Genomic DNA, 26,508 nt, shown 5'->3' with positions numbered 1-26,508 from the left:
GATAAAGATTGTGTTATATCGTTACATCGTTTCTCTGTCTGGTTGCGTATTTATTTCATTTGAAATACGGACAAAGAATGTAGACAAGTACGTTTAAGAGGGAACGCGGATCTCCTGTCTCTGCATCTGTCCGCTTTTGCAGTCTTTCAATGCAACGTTTGTACGATGTGATAACGTGTATTTTATATTATTGTTATAAATGTTTATTATCTTTTTTATTATTTATAAATATTTTCAATATTAATTTTAAAACTAATAGATTAATGATTTTATTTTTTAATCAATTATAATTTTTTATTACTTTTGACACATAAGTAGATTGATCTATAAATAGATATGTTTTTAACAATTTTTCTTTTAACAGTTTTGAACTTTTATTTTGAATCACCATTATTTTTTATATCTAATATATTAATGATTTCTTTTTAAGATAGACTAGATATATATATATACATATATGTAGTATATATATGTATATACATATATAATAACGTAAATTATTATATTCTTGATGAAAAATTATTTATGTTTGTTCAGTAATTTTTTGTTTCTCTGGACGAGCGAGACAATATATAGTTTATTTCTTTAAATTATTTCTAACATTACAGTTCGTTCATTTTAGCTGTATTTTCTTGCTTTCATTGAGTTCATTAAAGAAGATTTTATCTCACGAAGCAATAAAAAATTTCTTCGTTTTTTTATGTTTTCGCACAAATTTCTGACGAACTTTGCTCGTCATCTTTATAGGAACTCGTAATCTTTACCTTTTTTACGTGAATCTTGCACAACAATTACTTTTATTCGCAAGCCACACGTGTAATGAGATACGTCATGTTGCTTCATGAACGTCGCACGATGCATCGCATTCAATAACGAACACACTTTGTAACATCTGCATCTGCATTATCGTGACGAATTCTCAAAGACATTCCTATCTTTGGAATCGCGTAAGCACTTTCCAACTGAGCAATTCAGTTAACTACGGGAGAATAATTTTGTTAGTTAACGCCAATTCTGTTTAGGTAAATCTTATCAACATCCTGGAATTACAAGCAATGCATAACCCGCAATGGAATAATGTCTTATTCTCAAAGGCAGTTGATATTTTAAACCCGATCAATCAATACGTATTTAGCGAATCTTATATATATATATATATATATGTATTTTTAATAACATTATGTGACATTTGTATAATTATAATTATATTTTACTTAAGTTATATTAAATAAAAAGATATATATTAACATAAATACACCGAGAAAAAATGTAGTTAATTTTAATAAATATTGATTAAAATTGACTACATTTTTTTCTCAGTATGTAGTTTAAAAATAAAATACAACATGATTTAAACATTGAATATAAATTTTGTATATATCTAATTTGGTTTCGCAACATTGTCTCCTGATTTTCCGAATTATCGACGTTCCAAAGTATCGACGTCACGTAGATGTGCTGCAATAAAGACAAGTTGGTTGTACCTGGTGCCAGCCGGTTGTCGTCAGACAACGTTTGCATTTAATGCATATCTTCCTCGTGAATTCGTCCTTGGTGAACGTTATGCAATAACGTTCTGTCATTGTGTGTCGCGTAGTCTCGGAGAAGGTTTAGCGTGCAATTTAGATAGCTGCAGGAGTTAGCGTTGCCAACGATTGGTATTCTGAACGTAGTAGACGCGGGGAACAATTGCCATCAATTTGCAGGCCGTCGTGGACACGCATTCTCCGTCGTATCACACGCGAGAGGCATCTACATTTCGAAAGAGAGGGAGTCCCGAAGAAAAAGCTCGAGCGCTCTTCGTGCTGTACACAATTTAATCGTTGTAATAACGACGCTCAGCGGTGAATCGCGCAATATCCAGTGGAAACTTTTTTAAATATAGATAAAAACGGTAAAGCGTGTAGCACTTTGCTCTGCGATATTAAACATTCGGAAAAAGTTTTATACAAAATTTTATAAAATTTATATAAAAGGGAAAATAAAAAGGCAGCATATACATATATATATAAGAATGAGAATGCTCTATTATTTTCATACTCGAAAGGAATACCGATGATATTTTTACAATTAATAGAGTAATATAAATTTGTGAAGCGTTTCTAAAATTTGTAAGGATTCCAAAACCTCTCGATCGATTTCGTGAAACGTTATGTATGCGATATGTGTCCAGCGCTCGTAAACTTATTGTTACATTAGAGAAACGTGAACGAGACTCAAACTGCTTCTAATTAATTACACAAGTTAATTAATTTCAAAATAGTTGTGCTTCAGAGAATCCGACGACGAATTCCGAGCGTAACATTGTCATCGTTGTGCACGGCGGGTTTACTCGTTGTACAACGTGCGCGGACATAGAATAGAGGCGATAATCTAGTCAGGCGTAGCCTGCCAATCGTGGAACACAGCTCGAACGAATCCATTCGGTTATGCAATTGAAGGCAGGCGGGCGTGCGAGCGGAATGCAATTCGTGTGAATGCAACGCACGTCGCATATGTACGTAAGGCAGTGTTGCATTATTACGTGGTCACGGTGTTACATGTTTACGTGTACGATGTCGGCGCAATTTGCGTCGTCGATCTCAGTACGAACCGCAAACCGCTGGAGAATGGAGAATCGCGAATGGAGTAGCGCGGTTTAATTACCACCACCAAGAAACTCGCGCGACATTGTCGCATACACCGTAAACGGGTTTTCACTCGGGATTTTTACACGAAAGGTTATCCGCGCGCGCAAATTCGCATACAACACAGAGTCTAAACAGAATTCGTCGAGCGTTAATTATTAATTAACTCAGCTGTTGGTTGACGATATTCTAAATGATTTCTAACTATGAAATCTTGCGTCTCACAGTTCATTATTTTATACTCTTATCAGCCTTTCGAATATTAATCTTCAGTCTTTGACCTATCGATTTCTATTAATTCTCTTTTAATTTCTGATCGTGCCGGCTATTTAATTTTTCAATCCGAATTTTAAATTTTCTCTTCTTTCTCAGACATCTCACCATATTTTTTTTTTTTTATTATTGCTCAGTGTTGTGCACATAATTATATTTCCGCCAAACATCTTTTTATATTTCCACATAAATCCAAATCTCGGCACGGCGAAATAATCTATATTTTGTTATTGCAATTCTTTATCATCGAACTCTATCTATCGAATTCCGAATGTACTATATTTATACTGTTATATATTATATATATTTCAAATATACTGTATTATATTTTCATTGCAACTATCTCGTATTGTAATATTTATTCTGATATAGTCTCGGCTTTCTACACATTCACACTCGCGTGAGCATAGACACATGCACGAGAGGACATATTAAATGTATTCAATCAGACACAGCAATAGAAAGTGATGGATTATTATTTCTGAATTTTTTCTGGCCAAACACACACACACACACACACACAACACATCGAAATCCCTGCGCATGGATACATGCGATTACACTGGATGTGCGATCTCTGAACAAATCCAGGAATTTTTTTTCAAAATGTGATCAAACACGTTCCGAGCGAACGCCGATAGATAGAAGAGCTTGACGATCGGAAGCCGATATGCTCCTTTTGACGCAGCATCATGGAAGCGAGACACACGAGAATATAAGTGTTAAAAAACAGGATGCGACTATAGCGCGAATATAATCAACGAACAAACGTTTTATTTTTTTTTTATTTTGTTCATCTTAACAATCGTATTTTAATGTATTTTATTTTGTTTGCTAAGTGTAAGTTTTGTATTTTTTCGAAAAATTACTTTTTTCATAAGTTCTATGGAATTATAGAGAAACATCTGTGTGAAACTCTTTTGGTAGCTGCAGGAAATTTTGCAGAAATTTTAACGAAATAAAAAATAAACATTGATGCTTAAATTGAAGATTGTATATAATTATATAAAAAAAATATTATAATACAGCTACGTAGCGTTTAATTTGAAATAAACGAACTAAAAATATTTTTAAAAGATAGAAAGAATAAATTAATAAATTATAAACACAATTATACGGCATAGAAGTTTGCAGCAACATCGTTACTTCCAGCGTGACTATATTATTGCTGGAATATTGCAATATGTTGTTGTAATATTGGTACTATCATCTTTGCAGTATGGGTATTTTTTGTATTTTGTTATTTATTAATACTTTTAGAATATAAGATTAATTTTTATCCTCCAACTTTCTGGTAATTAATGCGAGAGTAAAACACCATTATTTTAAAATCAAATTATTTAATTTAAAATTTTAATTGTTTTTATTATCAAATTTAAAAAAAAATTGTATTTTATTATCAAATTATTTTATTCTAAATTTTAATAATTTATTTTGCTATACTTAATTTTTAAAAAAGCTACATGTTAAATGCTGCAAATATGACATGAGATGCAATTTTTGCGGCTACATTTCACTGAAGAATAGCAACGTTAAATTACAAAATGTATAACCAAGATGTGCGGCTACCGTCACATCAAATTATACAAGAATCACCCCCGGAAGGTTGCATGCATCGTTGCTAGGAACAGGGTGGATGATTTTTCTTTTTTCTTTTTGAAAAACCATCGAGCCCTTTGGTCCTCGGCGAAATTACGCGATCGTGTCTGCTGGTTGGCGTTTGCTTCCGCTCGAAGTGCATCGCGAAGTGCACGCCAGCGAAGCTCAAGTGCCACCCTTCAAAATGCACTCGAAGCGACGATGCAAGATGTTGCATACCGCCGTCTTCGTGCGGTGTTCCTTTTCCCGCGGGGAAGGTATATCCCTCTTTTTGAAGAGAGGACACTCGTGGTTTTTTACCCTTTCTAGTGGAGGGCTGGGAGTGCGCCTGGGTAAGGGCAAGGGCAACCAAACAAAGAAATCGACGTCATGTATGAGGGAACCCTTCGCGCTGGCAGACCAATCTTGATCACGATCTCGCTTTAGGGCGTCTGCTTGTGTGAAAGCCGGTTTCTTTTTTTAATCTTTTTTAAACCGTTGTATCAAGGATAGCGGTCGGATTTCGAAATGAATCTCTGTACAGCCTTTATTAATATTTTAATTAGAAATGAATATTTGAAAGAGATGTTTTAGAAAATATTTTTGGGCACAATCGAGCTTGATGGAATTAAAGACAGTCTGAAAAATTTAATCTTATATAGAAATTATTATTTCAAGATTGATAATATAATTTGGAAAATTCCTTTTGGAAAATTGTTTCTTGATTGTTTAGAAATATTTGTAATATTATATTAATAATAACTTTAAAAAACTAGAAAATTATATTTCTACGACATTTTTAAAATCTAATGAAATATATGGTGATATATTCAAGTTATATCTCAAAAGACATGGGGGGGCTGTTTCATCTCCTCGATGGAAACTGGCATCTCCCACTCTCTTAATTATTTAACCTTTTTCAGCATCCCGTCGACGTTCGCTTCCGTCTTCTTCCGGCCCGCGTCAATATCGAAGGGCGGGAAATGAATTTTGCAGGAAGTGTCGTAGTCGTGTTAGGTGTGTTCATTCTCAGCGCGGCTTGCATCCCCTATTCCCGATTCTAGATCGAATCAGACAGAGTCGTTAGAGAATCACGCAATTCCGCGAATCGTGCATCCGGCAAATAAAAGGTCCGACCGAGGGATCTCTCCCGGAAAGTTCGATCGATCGTAGGAGGAGTGGTTTCCGTATCGTAATCTCTCACTCACTACGATTCCCTCCGTAAAACCAACGGAAAATTGCAATTCAGTGAATCAGTTAAATATAATGTAGAATCTCGTATTTTGAAGGAAATTATTTTGCCTTTGAATGAAAAAGCGCTTGATCTCTCGAATTATTATAAATTAACGTAACTTTTAACAAGAGTAAAAGAGTATTAAAGTATTTGAAAATTTTTAACTAAGTACTTTTTATATCTTTTTTATTTTTAGATTTAAAATTATAAAGACATCCACACTAATTCAAATTAATAAATAAATTCATCAATTTAGTCACACATATTAATTATTATTTGACTGCCACTAGCCCATTCACTTTTATAGTTTTAATTACTTTTAAATTAATAATTCTTTCTTATATTTTTTATATTATATAAGTATAATTTGTCATTTTTAAAGCTAATCTCATTAAAATATATTTATTATTAGAGTTCTTTATACAGATTTTCTATTATTCTTTACTAAATACTTATATGATGACTTCTCGAATTCATTTTTATAAAAGCATTGCGTCATACAATGCAACAATTTTTTCTTAATCAATTATTTTTAAATGTTAGTTTTTTATATAATCCTATTTTTTCGTACAACCTAATAATAAACGCTCTTTGGAGTTTGTACATGTATAAGATATACGAAACTAACCACGATAGAACGAGGGATTAAACTGACGGTCAAAGCCGAGATCTCGAGGATGTTGTCCTTGCTTGCGCACGAGCTTACACGCTTTTACGGTCGTTTACACAAGCGACAAGTCACACGCTCGGTAGTCCACATTAGATCACGTCGGTAGTAGCCTCTTTTCTCCTCCAAGTTGTATCCAGTAGAGAGAACTGTCATCCTTCTCGTTGATCACCGACCCCATTAACTTGTACGATAGTGTGTACCATGTCACTGATCTCGTGACCGTATCCAGTCTCGCATTTCCAGCTGTGGAAGATCGTAGAAAGCACCTTCTTAAATTAGGTTACAGTGCGATTAGGATCTCTGCCATGATTATTGCCGTACGAAGGGAGAGACAGGAAGTCATAAATCGATTAGAAAGAGGATCGACAAAGGGATTGTGTCTTTTCTTCTGAGAGAAATGTTGATTCTTTTTATATACGGAGATTAAAGCAATTTAGCCATTTTTATTTAATTCTGTTTAACATATTATTTCGATGAAATATTTTGTGAAACAAAATCAGGATTTTTTTAAGGAAAATGAAATGCGGATTTTCCGATACATCACGAGATGTGATATTATTAATTTATAATTAAAAATGACATTATTATATTAACAGCATTATTATATTAACATGAAGATAATTATTCATTGATGCATTAGAATTTTAATATCATTTTCATTATAGAAATTTTACAAAAGGTAATATGTTGCAACACACGTATAGTAATATATTTTATAAAATAAAATCACAAATTATTCATCAAATTATGCTCCATTTTCTCTTGAATTAATTGTATTGCTCATATTATGTCGAAACAATACATTTTAACGTGCATGTGACGTACATATGTATCAACCTATGTATAATATTTACCATGGAGTGAAGAAAATCCTCTGAAATTTTGAACGTTTATTTTCTCCGTATACTATTTTTTATAAAAAAAAGAAGGAATTTGAAGAGAAAGGTGTCGAGCAGTGGCGATTTATGGCGGCGGAAGCGATTCTCCATGGCAAACGGCCATTTTAGAAGCACCATGGCATGTTATCCTCCTCGCGTGTCATCCTTTCTTGCAGCTCCCAGTCGATAGATACACCATTGGCTTTCCCTTGTGCGATTGATACGGGAATTTTTCTAGGGAATAACGGATTAAGCGAGAAAATGCAGTTTGTACAGCAAACTGACATCGAGAAGAAGAAAGAGAGTAAAAGAGAAAGAAAGAAAAAATAAAAATAAATAATTTTGTTTTTTGTATTTGACTTGCTTTTCTCTTCTGAAAAAAAAATATATTTATAAACGATAATTAAAAAAAATTAAAAACAAAAAATTAAATTGTATGAGCAATTTGCACAGCTATTTTCGGACTTGAAATAGCCACTCGTTATCTTTGTAGCAGCATTTAGAAATGTAGGTACTGGTTTTAATTATAACGGAGAGAAAACTATTCACAAATTGATTATTAGCCTGTTTGTACGAGTACATTACACGATGAATACTTACGCTACTGTAATGGTCGGCCCGAATTTAAATATGTATATATATACATATATGTAATATTACTCATAACTAGAATAAAGGTGTGTTGTAATTATTACTGACTTTATTCTTTTGTTACATCGCCATGTTTGTGCATAATCATCATTTTTTATGGCAAATAATTGGTGAAGAAGCCATTAGCGTGCATTTAGGCTATAATGCGAACTACAGGATAAATTATATGACATATCTGTATTGTAATTTGTTATAATATACTGATAATATAGTTGCTATTTTATGTTTTAATAAACTCGATGCTTTATCTTTGAAAAAAATTCAATGACAGTTTAAGCATGGATATATTCAACATTGAAAGTTTATGCTAAATATCTGGATTTGACATAAATTAATTTCTAAGACCATAAATAACATAATTCCAAGATTAAATTAATGTTAAGTACAGTTTCGTAGTTATTTAATAGATACTTAAAGTAAATTAAATAACTACGAAATTGTACTTGAATAAATATTGAAGCAATATTATGCATAGCTTAACTTATTAAATTATTGATAAGTACATCACAAAATCATCAAGTTTCTTCAGAAAGGAATTGTGTTTTTGATATAAAATCTTTATTAGAGAATGAAATTTTAAACAAAATATTTTTTAAAGTTCTAACGAGAATTATTAAATATAAATATATATAAATTATAATTATTTATTCATATGAGAATATAAACATATATTGTAATTACATATAATAATATGGTATAACGCCTTAATTGAAGGAATTTCTTTTTTAGTTTCATTTATTATAATTTTGCTACGAGCGAACTTTGTTTTAAAAGTATAAATATATAAGAAGATCGAGGTAGGAAAAGATCAGCGTGGACGAAGTTGGACATTTCCTCGATTTTGTCCTTTTTTTTTTATGTTAATTTTACGATCGTTTCAAGTGACCACGCTGGCAATTAGACCGTACCGCTAACTTTTAATATTCGCCGCTAATAGCCCTTTTAACAGGGCGCGTAATCCGATTTTGCGTTTTTATGTTACGTGTACAGCAACCCGGGACCTGGGTTAATTGCTCTAATTGGACGTACGATTACGTTTATAGTATCGCGTAGAGGCATGCGCACGCCTAATTTCTCTTTTCTCTTCCCTCCCCCCTCTTTTTCTCCCGCCTTCGCTTTTTGTTCTATACTACGTTGACTCGATTAAAAGTCCCTTTGTTGAGGCTTGTCGACTAAAATGGACCATCTATAGGGAGAGAAAGAGAGGTGGCGTGGAGCAGGACAAGGGAGGAACAAACGCATGCGACAAAATTAATTTAACGCGATATCGTATTAGCTTCTCTGGTTTCAACAGCGTTAAAATCTCACGCAAAAATGCACCGTGCGTTGCAACATTGCAGTTTCGAATAGCAGCATCGAGCTCTGCAGATAAAATCTCGCGTCGGTCCAGAGATTTGAACATTATCACTTTGCTGTCCATGTAACTTCGAGGAGATTGCATCGCGCGTTTTATATACGTACATACACACATATACACGTTCGACAATGAAATTGCCTAAGTAATCGTATATATCCCTTCAAAATTTTATCGCGATAGGAAAACCTTTTTGTCGCTACAAAGTTTGTATCGATGGCTCATACAATATTTGTGGCGAATTCGTGGAACTTCGAGGTATTGGGTTGCTCACTCGCATCGATTGTTTTAAAAATAAAACAGATGAAAAGATAGTTTCTTCGTGATTAAAGAATAACAGTTTGTTCATTATTTATATAGAGAATATGTAATTTAATTCAATATTAAATCGATCGTTTGTTTTCTGAAATACATCAATTATCTGTACCTGTAAATTTATTCATCTGGTTTCAGCCTTCAATTTAGCATTGTCTGTCAATTTCCATTATAACACGTATTATCATGTCGCGAATATTAAAAAATGGTGAAAGAAAATAAAATTTGAAAACCGCAGAAAAACGCAGCCAAAAGATCGATCGCATTAAATCTAATCGGAATTCAGAAGCATGAATGAACACTCCTGATTTCGAAATATTTTGATGTTTCTATTCACCTCTATATTTTGTGTTTAATACCGTGAGGCGCGATAATTCCGTATAGTCGGCATTTTGCTCTTGTTCAGGGAGAGATGGGTTCGCGAGGATAGGTAACAGGAATTTACATAATCTCATTTCCTTGCGTCATATAATGCTGTCAGGTGGGAAAATTTTTGCTGAACTTATCCGAACAATTTCGTTACTTTATAACCCTTTCGATCTTTCGATTAAAAGCAAAAATATGAGAAATCTATACCACGAGTCATCTCTGCACTATTCTATCTTTATTATAAATTTCAATTTGTTATCTTTAAAATTTTATCATCCCCGGAAAATTATGACTGGAATCAAATTCCTACTTTAGCGTAAATCCTAATTTGGTTTCTAAAAATGATGGAATAGTCGACACTTTTTATAAATGAAAGATTTTTTAAAACAATCTTTGTGAAATAACGTCTTCCCGAACAAAATTGCCATTTTACGTTTCACCTCCGTTAAAACTCCAGGAATCAATATATTTCATTTTATTTATCATATAGATAAAAGCTTCGGGAAAGAGCTTTATTCGCTAGGGAATGATTCGACAAAAAGACGTGCGAGTGCAAAAATAAGAATCCTTTAGAGAATCGAGTTTCATTAAAAAAGAGAAATGTAGAAGAAAAATTGTAGAAGAGGCGCGTTCTTTTCGTTGAACGTAAACGTGATCACATGACTTGAAGACTTTCATGAGCATCATTGGCCATTGCAGAGCTGCTTTGTAGAAAATACGAGTTTTCCGGTAATATCGCATTTACTGCTTCTCTTTTTTATGAGTCCCGAGAAGTCTCGAAGCTTTTCTATTTCGCGACATGCAACGCGAAGGCGCATGGCAGATCGATACGACGACGTGCGTCGTCTTCCACTTCTGTCTCTCGTCGGCAATTTATCTGTTTAAAGACACGGTGTTTGCTTTTGCAAGACAAAAACATCGTGCGCAGAGTAAGGAAAAGCGGTGGCATGCGCATACGGGGGTTTTCCATAACATGTTTCGGTCCCCGCCGGCCTCGTTTATTTCTTCACGCGAAAGAAGAATTCTAGACTTCGAGATATACACAGGCGAAATTCGCTAGAGGAATTTTCTCTCTGTTTACCAAGGCAAGCGCGGTTGCGGAAAATAAGGACACTTTAGACAGTTTAGACACTCTTGTACACAGCGATATTATTATATTTGACGTGTTACGGGAATTAAGTTAAAAATGGAAATATTAATTTTAGCCCGACATATTAAAACTTTAAAGATTGTGTTGAATTAAAATTATTACGGAGAATAGAAAGATACAATAATAATATTATAATAATCTATTATTAAAAACACAAATGTTTATATTGGTTACATTAACTTGTACTTTCTTATGAAAGAATTAATTAAATGCTACGTGTAATTGTATGCAATTGTATCATTGATTGCAGAATGAGTTTGCATTTATCACATTTATTTCGCCGTTACTATTCAGTATGCGTTTGTTTTTCTCTTTTTTCTTTTCTCAGGGATCAACTTTCTCACAGATATCGCTTGCGACCGCCAAGTTCTTAAAAAGAATCTGAATTTCTTGCAGGAATATTTTATTACCTCATTCGCGAGCTCCGGAAACTCATCTCTTTCAACTTACCTCGTACATCTAGGCCATTTTTTTCTCTCTCCTCGTCCCTCATTTTATTTCCACGTTTTTCGTCGCCTGCCGATAAGACCTGCCGTTTTTTTTATCACACGTATAATGTTCTCTCTCTTTTCCACTCTTATGAAACTGAAATTTGTTCAAGAAGTTCTACAAAAACGCAAAACACGATCCTTCGTTTCGAACGCGACTTTAATATTTTTCCAGAATGTTCTATTCCCTTATCAGGTAGCTATATTTTTATATTTTTATATGGAAATATAAAAAAAAGAGAGAAAATATCTTTTCTCTCTCTGCATACATTCTCGGAAAAGAATTTAAAAATAAAATATTTTTTTTTAAATTTAGATTTGCAATTGTAAATCAGAAAACACGATTACTTCAACTGATCTAAATAATTGTCACATTTTTCACCTTTGCCTCTGGTATTTCTTGCAATTAAAATGTAATGTCTATAACACCTTCACATAATAACGAGATTATCTTTAATACCACTGCTTCGTAAATTACGAAGCAGTGGTATTAAAACTTTTTCCTTAGTTTAGAAATATATCTTTCTTGTTTTTGGGTTAAATATATTCAAGATGTGTTTAATTTTCTTCTCCATTGAAAGAAATTCCCAAGTGCTTTTCCTGGTAACATCCCGAGGATTACTTTCCATAGAATTCTCGTTCTACTAGAAATACTTGTTCGAAATGCCGGCTAATCGCGAAAGTTTGGCATCTTCTTTCCGATTAAGAAGGGACATTAGTCAATCGAGTCATTGATGAAAATGATAGAGAAGGGATTTTTTAATTCATTGCCTAAGTTAGAATTTGATGCATATATGTATATATTTATATAAAACTTTCGTTTATTCTTGCCATGTTGAAAGTTGTTCGCAAAAAAGGAAGTAAATTTATCAAGTCTGAATATTTTACGAACGTTGTAATCAAATGAGAAATTACATCTTTAAAGTAACGGTCGCACGTTAATTATATTTTTTATAAAAAGATTTTTATACAACACATTTCTTGTTATATAAAGATGATTAAAATACGTATGACTTATTTTATTTATTGAATGTGAAGGAAAGAGTTATTTTTAATAAAATAAAACGACTCTTTTAATACACACAATTTGTTATTCGACAGTGGATATATTTACAGAAATATTATTCCATATTTGTTTAGATTATTTTATCTTATTCTCAAAGCCAAGGGAGATATTTAAGAATATTTGTTCTTGCGGATTGCCCAGTATATACCGGGAAGATACTGCAAGCTGTTGCGGAAAGGTCAGCCCCTTTCGATTACGAATGTTCCTTTCGGTCGAGAGAGCAACAATAAAGTCTACCCGAAAGATTCGGGCGAAAGATAATAGGATGGTTGAATCACGTGTTATGGATGCAGACATGTTCGAATTTTATGTTGACCTTGCAGATAAATTTAAGGAAGTTGTAAAATATCGTTAATATTATCATTGACTTGATAATAGATAGAATAACTGCGACGTATTCTTCGAGCAAATACAGTCGCCGACATCAAATGAATTTGCTTGTAATTGTGCCTTCGAGATGTCAATTAATTTACTTGGAAATGCATTCTTTTGTTATTCTTATAAATCTATTCGTGTTCAAAATGTGGAATTTTCTAAGTAAATTCTGCGTTGAACTTTAAGAGGAATTTTTTTTTATGATTTCCGCGTTGATATTTTTTATTGAATTTTTTAAATATGAAGCATAAGAAGTATGGCTTATATTGAGTACTCAATGTTTTAAATATAATTTTAATTTAACGCTGCCACAAGATATTTATTCAGCTTTTGCCAGAAAATAATGAGATTTTTGCCCAATTTAAGATTATTTTACCGAGGAATTAAATCTATCCATCTTAATTATGCATAATAATATCTCAATTATAATTATTATTATTCCAATACTAATTCTGAGTTTGATTCTAATTAAAATGATTCAATTTAAATTTTCTGAATAACTGAAAGCCAAAAGAGATCTCTTTTTTGAACTTACTTGTCTGTCAATCTATTCATAGTTATTATATAATTATTTCGTTTGGGTTAATATGATTAAAAAACTTAAATAAAAGAATTTACAGAAAAAATTTTACATTAATAAACGAAATCATCAAATATCATAGAAGATAGGTTTCAAATAAAATATTAACAAGAAAATAAATTATATTTTTAATCAAATAGAGTCGAACAAACGGATAGGGTTAAAAAGAAGTCTATATTTTGCTGCAAGATTTCTTAGAGATTACTTTTCTGTAAAAAATTGGAGACAAATATGTATAATATAACTTCTCTAGTTCGTGCAATGGAGGGATCGATGACTCACTTTTTTTCTCTATTTATTAAATGCTCATCCTGGCACTATCGTAAAGTGCAACGACAAAGGCTCAATGTTAACTACGACGTGTGAAGCGACATGAGGGTGTCTGCAACCACCACGCCGCGTCGCATCGAAATAACGATGGGTTTTCGTTCCACCCCGAGCGATTCGAGAGCTCACCGATCCGATTCCATGTGACGAACGACCAATCGGTCCGATTCGATTTGACGCGCTTTTATACGAGAACGGGCTTTATTGTCCCGCAGGATCTCTACTAATTAACTCTCTACCGCACAGTTGCCTCCGAACAACTATCCAAATAGTTACTACAAGCCGTACTTCACTATTGAAATCCTGCCAAGTTAAGCAGAAATCATATCAAATTAAAAAGTAAATTGAATCGGCAATTTAATCAAGTACACAACCTATTAACTCAGTCATTTCAAAATCAATCAAGATATTAGTTTTGAAATATGTATATTCACTAATAAAATAAAATGATTTTTTTGCTTCAACGTTGAATAATTCGGTGAAAAAAAATCGTACGGAGCTTCATAAAAAAAACAAATTGAAGGTAAAGATTCGCTCTTTCGAATGTGATGTAAATTGCATTCGTGTATAATTTTTAATTCCTGCCATAAAATTCGGTAAATTTTGTAAAAAAAATTAGAGATCTGATGCGCCTTTATTTATGTTTGTGTTTATAAAATATCAGTAAGACTGTTTTTTTAAGTTTTAACGATTTAAAATGTAGAGATTTCAAGCTGTAATATGCTTCCTTAAACATTTTGATACGACGATTTTTGACGATGTTATTCTATCTAAAATTTGCCTATTTTTGCAGGATGGAACAGGTGATCTTTTAATTTGTTGAGTAGCGTGAAATATGTATATGTATAAATATAAGAAAGAAATGTAGTTTAGATTGTGTTGATTTAAAATTAAATTACGTTAATAATTTACAAATAAAGAGATTGCTAATTTTGGAAAGCGAATGAACATTTAAGTTTGAAATATTTTTTGATGGAGCATTGAAGTAATTGCGATGAGAGGATTTGGAACTGTTTTTGTTCGGTTGTAATGCGATGCAATTCCATTTTCGTATCGCGTAGTCCGGCGAAACTTCGAAAATTTATGCAACTTGACTATGTGGCCGTAATCGTATTGTCAGAGCGAAAGATTGGTGGAGCTGATCGTGAAGGCTTATGTAAATTTCCGCGGCACATATGTATAAACGGTTAAAAATATTGACTTATACAGGAATTGAGTAAATTGTTGATAAAAGAATACGTTGATGTTACGCGTTCGATGTGTTGGATGGTAATAGTTCTACTTTACTCTCGCATACTAATTAATTCGAGCATGTGGCTGCGGAAGCGATCCATAGTCGCGATTATCATCTGCACAATTACAGTGGCAGTACGTTAGTGCGGGGTGAAGGAGAGGGGAAGAGAAGGAGAATCCTCCTAATATTGTCTTGAGATAATTGGATCGGATTCTCGTTGAATCGACGAGACAGCCGAGATATGAACGGGAAGTTTCACTGATCGCGAGACGGAATCCTGCTGGAAAATTCCCCAGGAAGATGTAGAATGTTTGAATAAGTTTCGAAATTGAGATCGAAATTAATTCGGTAAATTTATATATTCTTTATCTTTATATCTTTTCCAAGAAACGAGGGACGAAAAAAAAAGAATCGTGCTCTGTAAAAAGAACACGAGAATTTCATTCTGACGTGAGAGAGAGAATATTATTTTTTAATTTTTTACGAAAATATCTGCGTGACACACGTCAATGATTTTATTTTCTATTAAAATAATTAAACGGCGAGACGTGAAATCACGACGCGGTTCGAGTTCGATCTATCGAAGTTCTTTGGGTCCGTCATCCGCAATATATTTGCGTGGAAAAGCGTGTCAATAAGCACTGACAGTGGCACACACTCGGGCTGTGAACGAGATTATTGACGAAGTGATCACGGGACAGTTTAGGCAGGATTCCCTCCCCTCTCTCTCTCTCTCTCTCCATTCTCTTTCTCTCTTTATCCGTTCATGACTCTTCGAGGATAAACTGAATAGGATCGTAATCATTGTCAGAGGTCCTCGAAGCCGCTCATAGCACCTGTCGTTATCTCCTGTTATCTCCATCTCGCTTTATTTCTCTCGAGAGGTCTCTGTCCATCTCTCTGAATCGACGACTGAATTCGCCCGATTTATGAACTCCTCCGTGCCGTCAATTGCATCTCGATATCGGCGAAATACTTGACCACTTCGATATGTCGTCCGCAAATCCGCGTCGCGCGAAAAAGAGCTTTCGATACCACGATTCACGAGTACTCATGGAAATAGAAATCGGAGTGAGTGTTGAAATGAGTTGAATGCTGTCAATACCATGTTGGTTTTGTATCACTATTCACGATCGCTCAACAATGTTGTATTAAATCAACGATTGTATCAATTGTAATCCTTTGCTGTAAATGAATTCCATTGTTCTTCTCCTTTTTTGAGTACATTTAAATAGCATATTCGTCTGCGAGAATAAATGAAAATTAATTCGACGACTTTACTTCTCGCTCGATTGTTATTTTGTCAACGATATTGGATATTATTCTTTTGCTTAAAATGTATCGTTGAGGAATTGGAATAATTGCGGAATCAATGTGACACCGCGATTTTTGAATTTTCGACCGTGTTTTCTGAATAAACAAACTTTTCCACGACGCCCATCATCGACCGTGTCGAGTGTTGTCATCGCCAATCTCCGCGGTTGTCACCTGGTCCGGACGATTCGTGGGACGTTTCGCGGTGGCAATTGCGCGAATATCGAGAGGTGAAGAGGAAGGGAGACCCGCTTTGGAAATCGGACGATGGTGCTTCATAAGCTGTCACATGCATGAACGGGACGACGACTTAAATAATATCATTCCCAGAAGAGACAGTGAGAGCCGCGTTTTACATCATGAAACATTTTTCCCTCAGTGATCTGTACAAGAAAGAATAAAATATAGGTAGGGCAAAAATGCAAGGGAAAAGGGATATGGGCTGATTCGCAGCGCCAAGTGATCTGAGATAATTGAAAATGAATTTAATATGAATTTAATTGAATTCGGATGAATCGAAACGTGTGTGTGATTTATAGTTTATTTATATAATAGTAATACTGCAATATATTTATTGAATTATATTTGTGTTGCAAAATTTTATTTTATACATATTATTCTATATTTATTAGAATTTTATTTGTAAAAGAAATATTCACCTATAATATTATATCATCGTAAAGAAAAAATATGGTACAGAGAGATGCAATTTTTTTAAAATTCGTTTACGTTTTACTTATTTTTATTAGATAATTCATAGCTTTTAACCAACGAAAATTGAAGTTTCAGTTTTTTTTACTTTTGACACGTGTATGTAACGAGCTCTTTCGGGCATTTTATCCGAAATGTGCAATCGACACCTCAGTCTAACTTCCTGTCATAAATATCGACCGCGAGACATTGACGTTGCTTTATCGCAACAATTGTCATGTTACCGAATACAGCTCTTCTCGTTACTATTGAAAATTAATGCGAATGTTGCGGTGCATATATGTGCGCTAATTAACGGCATTGACACAAATGCTTTATTTGCGATTGATCGAACTTGCCTGTCTGTTCGAAGAACCGCGAAATCGAAAGTGCTCATGAATACAATTCAATGACAGCTAATTACCTATATATTTGTGTTCTCATTTCACACTATTGTATATACATCTCGTTTATTTTCGTTTTCAATTTTGCAACGTATTAGTATATTTATTTGTTATTTTCTCTTCCTCGCCTTAGTTTCCTCAATAATATCATGGAACAAAAGATTTTGCATTTACTTACGAAAAATCTATTGTTGTTAATTTTATCTGACGTAATACCGCTCTCTTAGCATCTATCATTTATTTTTGCTGATTCATTCTTTTTAAACATAAAGAGAATAATTTTCGCATGCTAATCTGTTATTCACCTATACGAATATTACCATTCTTTTTGATATAATTTTTTTTATAAAAGAGACCCACCATTTTTTATCTACTTTTATAGTATAACTATATCTATTTATATAAAAAGATTTTATATTAATGATATTTCAATACAACATGCAGTTTTATTAATCTGCTAACAATTGAAAATATTATCTTGTGATACTTGTTTAATTACAGAGCGCACGTGCTTTTTGCATAAAGAAAATAAATGTCAAATTTTTAATTTCTCATTAAGCAGATCCGGGATAAATCGGTCTGTCGGGAGAATTAGCGGATATGTTCTCGTTAATTAACTTATAAATTAATTAACTCATCGGATTATTCGCACTACACATTGTCGACTTCCGCGTTAAAAAAGAGAAAAAGGATTGTCTCGAGCATCTGTCGGCTTTTTCCCGTTCATTCGCGTCTATGCATTATTCGAGTGTTATATCGGGCAAATGTAAAAGTACTGAGAGGACGAAGCCGGCGAAGTAGAGTTGAAAGTGGAAAATTAATATCCTCGGATGATCTATTGTTTCATTTTACGGTTTATTCGTTTCGCTGCCGACTTCTTATTGTCGCACGAGTAAATTTAGTTCGCAATTTTTTCAGCTTCTCACTTTACAAATATAATTTTTCTACTAAAAACCATATTTTATAATTTTGATTACTTATTGATCTGTATAAGTCTCGATTATAAATTTTATATTTATAAATAAAACTAATTTTTTAATAATTAAAGCTTCTTGAGTAAAATTTTGCATCTTATGCGTAATTTTTTATTAATTAATTTTCTATTAAATCTTTTACTTTAATATTTTTTTAACTTTGCATGTATAAAGTAGCAATTGTAATTGTAAGAAAAGATTTGCCACTATTTAACAAAATCACAAAAGTCTGTTTTCGTCTACAAAATCGTCAGAGAACTGGATGGGTCGCAACCATATATTTTTCGCGAATAAATCATGTTAAAGTTACAGTTATATGTCGACGATAGCGTCGTGTCGCTCCTATGAAATTTACGAACTCACGAATAAAGAAAATTGCGAACGGTGCAGTTGGGACGGTTTATACGAGCGAGCTGGGCTACACATCTTCCGCTCAAAAATTTGTACCTACCATTGCGATAAAATTTGTTCATTCTTATAAGATCCGTTCCGTTCCAAGGATTGAATTTTTATATTATATATTTTGTAGCAATGATTAAAGTGAGTAACCGTTCTTGTAAAGTGCTACCGTAAAATATGACTCCCTAAGGAAATATCTTGAAATAACTCTAACATAAAAAACGTTTTACTTCAGATGTATTCAAATTATCACAGAAAATTAAATTTATATTTGCAACGATCGCTAAATATGTTAAATATATTATTAAAATAATTAATTATTTTATATTAGCTTTTTAATTATTATACAACAGACTAAATATTAATTATTGAAATTTTCTGTCACGATAAAAGATCTATTTTGTTATATCTACTTCTTTCTTTAAAAATCTTTATTTAGTTTAAAAATTTTGATTTTTATTTCTTTTTAGATACAAGAGTTTCTAAAACTGTTTTCAACTTTTTAAAAGTTAAAATTACAACCAGAAATTTACGATAATATTTTATCGCAATAGAAGCAACAGCGTAAATGTCACTCGTGATAATTATTAAAGTTGCCAAAAGATAGTATATTAATACAATATGACGACGGAGGCAGCGAACAAGACAAGTCGTAAAGTTCATTCATCGAAGTTTGGGAGCAAAACACTCCCAGGGGACGCTTATACATAAGAGGCGTAGGAGGCATTACACGGTCGAAGTTTACCAAATTTGCGTTGCTCTTGGTGGCTTATTGTCACCGCAGAATTTGCATCGTTGTCTCTTGATGTCTTAATCTACCGCGTTGCCTTGTTCAAATTGTTCAGTCATTTTAGTATATACGAAATTAACCAAGAAGGTTCAAAGAAAAAAAACAGTCAAGTCAGCAATATATACATAAACATTTAAATATTTAAGAGATGCAATAATAGTCTTAACACGTATATTATAAAATCTTAACACGCATTTAATAATTGAAAGTTAAAGTATTTAATTTTAATTAAAATTAATTAATTAATTATTAAATTTATAAGTATCTATAAATGTGTGATCCGTACTTATTATAAGTATCTATAAATGTGTGATCCGTACTTATTATAAATGATATTAGATTTAAATAGTTTTAATTTGACAAGGGCTTTATGTCACATATTTTTTCCTAAATTAATAAAATATTTTACAAGCAGTAGATTTATTTTAATACACAGACTAAGGGTTAAACTGATTTTTTTTGTGTACATTTATAGTAATCGCAGAATGTATTCGATAGTGTGCGCGCTTTTAATTGCACAGGAATTTGGCAATTAGTTCAATGATATATGCAGTTAATTTTTCGAAGGATAATCCTTGCATAGAGACAACCGAGTTACGTGCTATCGCGATAATTCAGTCGAAATTCGCATTGCTTTCCTGATCGTGGACCATTAATAAAATATACGTGCAATTGCTTTAGCGCATAGTTTTACGCGCGCCACCCTACAACCCTCTCAATGTTTATATTTATGACGATATCTGTCTTGCTTTGCGGTGTTCATTACCGATTGGCCGCGTAACGAATACGAGACGATGTTGAAGGCATGATATTAATGGCGTACGCGGATGCGGTTTCTCTCGCGAAATTAGATGCGCCCGAATGCACGTGGAAACTGTACAAGGCAAATTGTTTCGTGCAAGCTAATTGTGGATGCATCGATAAATGATCAGTTAAATGTCAAGTGAAACACGATAGCTACTCGTATTGCACCGAGCTTTAATTAGGTCACCAAGAAATCGAGAGAGATAGACAGACAAATAATAGCTAGATAGATAAATAGATAGATAGATAGATAAGTAACTAGATAAATACTAAATAGATAGGTAGATAGATAAGTAGATAGATAGATAGATAGATAGATAGATAAATAAATATTACATTATGTATTAAGCGATCTAGAATGAAAGAAGAATCTCTAAGGGAGAAGACGTAATACAAAGAAGTTTACAATATAATTGTTACATGCAACAATCACATAAACTTAATAATAAAATATGTATAAAAAATTACAAAAAAGGAAAGGAAAAGTAATTAAATATAAAGAGCAAATTGCTGAAGAGCAGAAAGAAAATAGAAGCTACATGCATAAGCGGTCAAACAAATAAGGAGAGAGAGAGAGAGAGAGAGAGAGGGGGGGAGGAGAAGGGAAACTTATTATAAGTATAGTATTATTACTGCACAAACATAAAAAAAAGCGGTCTTGTTTGAGATATTGTATTTGTCTTTTTCCCTCGTACTTTTCTTACTTCTCTTTTCTATTTTTACTTTTTCATTATTTTTTCCAACTAAATACATTACGAATTCTTATACATTTTTTTTCCGTTTCCGAGGAACATTTCCTGAAGTACAAGAGTAGAAATTCTTTCGTCAATGGTTACTGTCGATGTCTTGTATCAAGCCAAGCAGATTACTGTAGACGAACGTGTCAAATTAAGTAAACTGACAGCGAGAAAACTCGCTTTTCGCGCTGCGCTGATGCGAAATATGCTCGTTGGTTTAAACGAACGTCTGCTCCATTTTATATGAGGCGAGCCGTAACGCCGTAACTATCAATTTACCTATTTGTCCAGACGCCTATTCGTCCATTAATCTCCGTCGGTTGTCTAACGGCCGCTAAATTGCACGTGTGCGCGCACGATATTGATTCCTTTTTCTTCATTTGTCCATTAGATACGGGACCGTTCTTCATTTTTAATATATTACTGATTAGCGAGCATGTAGCATTTTTTTTTACAACCAACGCGAATTATAGGATTTAATTAATGAAAATGTGTTATTTCTGTAGGGTAAACTTTGGGTAAGATGATCATCTTTAAAACATATTTTAATTTTCATTATCTTTAATAGTGTTATACCGTATTTTTTTCGTATGGCAAAAAAGATATTCCAATGTAACATTATTAGGGATAACAAAAATAGAGTATGATTTTTGCGTTTTAAAGATGGTCATATCTTTTACCCAAGTTTACTCTAAATCATTATCTTCTTTAATATGGTATGAGTAGCACAAGAAGAGTCTTTGTAACAACTTGTATAATGCTCTGGAAAAATGAGCTTTTACTTGATTGCACAATATTTTACGCTCGTTCAAAGAAGAATATTGTAAATATTATTTAAAGCAGTATTTTCTTTTTTCCGATTTTCTGTAATTATGTCTTCTCTTCGTTCACGTTTCTTCCCAATTCTTTCATGAATATTATTTTAAAGATGATCCTACACGTCAGTAATATTGAATTAGTAATACTGACAATATGTATTAATATTTAAAAAATTTTTACAACTTCATACACCATTAGTATTATTAACAAAATGTTTCGCCTTAATTTTACGTACATGTATTATCTATCCAATCAGCACACATTAAGAAAATATTTAAAAAATATTTTTTTAATTTTATGTGTTGATTAGTTATTGCGACATACTGTGTCATGAACCTTAATAAAGCGATATTGATGCTCGAGAATCAAGATCCAGATCACCGTCAATATTCTATTGTATGTCAATACATCAATACTGATAACACACGATCAGTAATATTGTCAGTATTTGATTAAACTGATAGTATTATTGATCATGTAGAGTCACCTTTATATGTATATTTCCGTTTAGTACAGACTTCCAAGGGACACTCTAAAATGACATCCAAAGGACGTTCTCTTCACTGTTCTAAAGACTTACCCAGAATGTCTTTCGAATAAAATTCTATATGGGTTATAAAAACGTGTTACGCTAGCTATGTATAAAGATGACAGAGTGTGCGTGTGTATATATACACGCGTGTATGTCGCTTGCCGAGGAAAGTGATCCTACTCGAGGACGATGATGAAACAGGTGATCGATAGCGAATTTACACCAAGAAATAATATCCTTTCGTCACGGGGCTATGTCTACCCTGTCGCGTATGCGTACCCGCATGTTGCAAACTGAGAACACCTTCACCATTCACCTATTTAAAAATATCGTCTTTCTAATCCCGCGTGTGAGAGATACTCCAGTAATCTCTCACTCGCAAAAACGTTATTCAGGTCACAACTGACGTTAATTTCGCTATTATGGGACATACCTGTGGCGCGGACCGTACGTAAAATTGCAATGGAATTTATGGCTTTAAATTTTCCGACGGTTATAAAAATGTTAAGATCTAAGACCGGAAGCAAGATTGACACAGGATTATTCGAAGCGTCCTAATAAGTACTCGGAAATCTGTTGAAATTTTAGAATGTATTCAGAAATTAGGAATTAAAGCTAGGAATTACTTTTCGAATTATTCTATATAGGGAAGATTTGCTTATCTCATTAATATTTTATATTATTATTATTATATAATATGCAACAATTAGTATTGAAAAATATTATGATAGCTGTTTCTGTGTAGTCGTTGCAATGTTCAAATAAATTGAGTAGTATATGATATTGTGTGACTCGTTAACCAAGCTTTTTGCGAATGAAAATGTTAAACATTAAATTATTAATATTAAATAAGGGAAATCCTTGTATCTTTAGAATACGGGAAATTCGGGTTCTAATTCCGCTGAGGTAATATTTTTCGCGCAATAAAATATTCACAGATTTAGAACTTCAAGTTTTTTATTAACATCACATTATTAAAGAAGATGTTTATTAACATCATATTAAATTACTTGTAAATTTAATAAATGATATTACTACACGGAAAGAATTATATCTTAAAATTTACCCTGAAAATATGGTAATCATGGGACAACATTATATTTCGAAGAATTTTTATGTAAATCTCTCACATTCATTAATAAAACTACAATAAAATATAAAATAAGTATGATTAATTTTACTGAAGTGCATGGTAAAAATCTTTGAATTTGTTGTATTGTACCATAATTACTATATTTTCAGGGTAAATTTTAAGAAATCCTTCTCTCCGTGTATTCTGATTTTACTTATAATTGCGTTTTAAAACTAATAAAGATGTTAGGACGTGGTTTGCAAAATCAGATATGTATATATATGTATATAAATTCACACGGAAATATTAAAGCACTAAAACTCGCTTCGACCAATAGGATTTTTCTTACTTAAATTCATATATATTTTCATCGATGTTCAATTTGAGGTTAATTAAACATGTAGAAATCGTCGAAATTTCTCGTAAACTGCATGCACATTTCAGAGAAGAGACGCTATCGAGGACACAAGTGTGCAACGGTAGTTGGTTCTGAACCATTTGTTCAGACATCAGAACAACTGCAGAAACAACTATCGCGAGGTTACAACTATGTAGGACGTGAATTGCAGACACTTCCACCTGCCACTCTCTGTCTGTATAAATACGTCTACCAACGTTGATTTATATTTAAGAAAAATTTCGTTTATATTTGAACTATCCATATATATTTCGAAATTCGAACTTTGACATTTCCGGACAGGCAGACTATATTTTAGTCGTTCTGTATATTCGCGAACTGTTCGGCAAGAGTTTGGCACACGTATTTTCGCCTCGAGATTGAGGACTGCGCGAGAAGTTGTACGAGTACGCGCATAGGGAATCACGCGAGTTGCATCGGGAATGTTGATTCACTCATTGGAAAGTTCCGCAATGTATCGATCAGTGTCAGATCGGTTCGCCTAATTAAGTGATATGTTCATCGTTTTAATAAAACAGGCACGTAAACGCGAACGATGATGCGCCGCGGCGATACGAGTAATCATCATCGTCGATGTTGTCGAGTCCTGTTTCCTATTTCCGATATTACCCGCGGGCAGCCGTTAATAATGTAAATTGTCGTGACCGGCTTTCTGTCGACATAAATCGCGCGTATTGACGCGAATCGGATCGCTTCATCAAAAGTCGGACGAGAGTTAATCGCTGCATTTAATACTGACATACGCGAGCGTCATTAAATAAATGACAAAATTATGAATAATGAGAGGATAAATTTACATATAGAAAACTTATCTCGTGAGGGTAATGCGATAAAATAAAAATCGTATTTTTAATTAATTTTAATAATAATAAGACAAAATATTTGTAAAAAAAAAGAAATAAATAAGCATATTGAACAAAACAAGGAAAAATAATACTTTCAGTAACAATAAAAAAAAATTTATATGGAAAATCTGTTAAAATCATATTGATATTTAAAAAAAAACAGAAACGCACGTAGAAGCAAATAAGAATACCAAATGATATAATCAGAGTAAAAAATATAATATTTAGAGTTCCTCGCAAAATCTAAATTCTAATTATATATTCTTATTTGCTTCTATATAATTTTCTATTTTACATTTTTATTTCACGGTACGTATTTTATTAATCTCATACATATATTGATATACATGTTTATAAATTATGGAGAGAAATTTATGAGATGACATCAAATAAATAAAGGAGAAGCACGCAATAAAATATAAACAGATATCTCGTGCGGGGAGTGTACCGTAATTATGCAGTTGCGGCTGTAGAAATAACTCAGCGGTAGTCGTCATTGCGCGAAATGATTAATTCCACTTGTACGTCAAAGCACTTCAAAGATCTCGAAGTCTTGACATGGATTCTACAGAAGTTGGCGATGACAACGCGGTTTTAGAGACAGAAAGAGAAGGGTAAAGTGATAGAGATAGGGAATACTTTTAATTAACTTATGCCGCTGCATTTTGTTAATTTATACCTACTGCTCCTGTTATTTTGCATTTTTGTAGTATTTTCCTATAGCAGAAGAAAAGAAGAAATAATCCATCTCTCGGAGTCGCGAAACTTTTTGTATCTTTCGTGCGCCGAACTCACGACCGCCGAGAAACTTAAGACATGTTTTATTTGTGACCTCGTGTAAATAACAACTAACTCACCGAAAGCGAGACAGCAGTTTCTTGTGCAGGAAGCATAATTGCAGAGTTTTACGAAAGGACGACTTAAAATAGAAGAATATGATAGCAAATAAGCAGCATAAAAGATTTTTGCTTCTATAGTGATATTTAAGTTTTTCCAAAATATGGTATACTTATACAAATATACAAGCAATTTATGTTTGTAATATGATATATTACACATATAATCTAGTTTTTTTTGTAAGATGTTTTTGTAAGAGGAAAAAGAGTATGAAATATACACGATTCTATTTCAGTTAAACCTGATAATAAAATTATTTGAACTTAGTGAATTAAATATTTAGTACACATTTTTGAACAGATAATAATGGTTAATCTTTAGAAGGAATTTATTAAAATCTTGCAGAGAGAGAGAGAGAGAGCATTTCCTTATAGATAAAGTTTGTTATAAATCATTATTTTTATTCCTTGCTTCAAAATATGACACTGTTTCAGCGCCATAGTAGCTTTCCCGTATAAAGGTTAAATCAGGATAATTACTACAGTATGTATAATATTTGAACAAAGAGGAATTTTACAAAGAGAGAACGCGTACGTACATATGTTAGAGAGATTATATGTACATATATTAACAAATCCTACAAAGCGTGAATTCTACACACACACACACACACACACACACACACACATACTCTCTCTCTCTCT

The 26,508-nt window shown here is 32.9% G+C and overlaps 1 protein-coding gene across 1 annotated transcript in view; it reads left to right on the top strand.

The window, feature by feature from the left end:
- Positions 1–26,508, top strand: part of Mmp2 (Matrix metalloproteinase 2) — an 88,848-nt gene that overhangs the window by 25,651 nt on the left and 36,689 nt on the right. The gene's annotated exons all lie outside the window — the stretch shown is intronic.

Source organism: Cyphomyrmex costatus, unplaced genomic scaffold, assembly GCF_001594065.2.
Source record: "Cyphomyrmex costatus isolate MS0001 unplaced genomic scaffold, Ccosl1.0 scaffold11, whole genome shotgun sequence".
Classification (NCBI taxonomy): domain Eukaryota; kingdom Metazoa; phylum Arthropoda; class Insecta; order Hymenoptera; family Formicidae; genus Cyphomyrmex; species Cyphomyrmex costatus.
Note: the sequence above shows the minus strand (reverse complement) of the source record. Positions and strands in the feature narration are given on the sequence as shown.